We start from the raw sequence: 1260 nt of genomic DNA, 5'->3' as shown, positions 1-1260 counted from the left end.
CAGTCCATGGAGCTAGAGCCAGAGCTGGTTAAGAGGCTTCCACATGGAGACAGATGTAGGTGGGTTGCTAGTGTTGGAGCCCGAGTAGAAGGAGTAGGAAATCCACAAGGAGGAGACATGGTTTGTGCTTCCAGGGCCCTCTCAGGGTAATGAGGGCATCTGCCATAAAGGCATATCTTTAGAGGGTAGCAGAGTCTCAATATGGTAAGCAGAGGTCAAGGACGTTGGTTTCATCAGGGAATTGACCTATAAATACTTTTTTTTGCCTTTTTTTCCCAGTGTTTATTTTTTATTAGTACATGTTTGCATCCCATAATGATTACAGTTATCATGGGCAGTTGGTGCAGGTACATAGCACATCTCAAGCCTTTCCCATCCATTTCCCCTAACTCTCCCTACCCCCTCTGTATCTTGGTCTCCGTCCCTTTTGAAATAGCTCCTGAAGCTGGGGATTTAGCTCAGTGGCACAGCGCCTGCCTGGCAAGCTCAAGGTTGTGAGTTCGGTTTCTGGTACTGGAAAAAAAAAAGCGCTCCATCTTCTTACTTCCTGTTACTTATCTTTCATTTTGCTCTTTATTTGTACTTTGGGTTTCTTCTACAAGAGAAACCATGTGATACTTAATCATGTGCAACTGATTTATTTCACTTAGCATTATGGTTTTGAGGTGCATCCATTTTCCTTCAAATGACTCACATTTATCCTCCGTTATGGTAGAGTAGTATTCCATTGTGTATAAACATCACATTTCCTTCATCCATTCATCTGGTGATGGACATACAGGCTGCTTCCAAGATTTAGCCATTGTTAATTGAGCTGTTATAAATATGGGTGTGCATGCATCATTGTAATATGACATCATTAACTACTTGGGGAAGGTACTTAAATGGGGAGTAGCTGGTTCACATGGAATTTCTTGTTTTAGCTTTTTGAGGAGTCTTCATACTGGTCTCCATAATGGTTGTACTAGTTTACACTCATACCAACAACATAGAAATATTCCGCAAGAGACAAAGTAGAGGTGAGCACAGCCAGGACTGGGGACTACCAGTTGCTCCTAGGAACATAAGACCCAGATTCTCCAAGTACTTAGCATTTTATTAGCTAGTGTAGGGAGGGCAGGTTGCTTTCCTGGAGCAGCTTAGAGACAGAGAATGGGCAAGTTTAACATCATAAAGGAAATAAGCCAAGATCCATGCCCATACCTGGGAGCTAATCTCATTGGAGAGGACGGTGATTTATATTCCAAAACCAGCCCACAA

This window comes from Chinchilla lanigera, unplaced genomic scaffold (assembly GCF_000276665.1).
Source record: "Chinchilla lanigera isolate Chin_1 unplaced genomic scaffold, ChiLan1.0 scaffold00125, whole genome shotgun sequence".
Taxonomy (NCBI): Eukaryota; Metazoa; Chordata; class Mammalia; order Rodentia; family Chinchillidae; genus Chinchilla; species Chinchilla lanigera.
The sequence above is the reverse complement of the archived record's forward strand: the minus strand, read 5'-3'. Positions refer to the sequence as shown.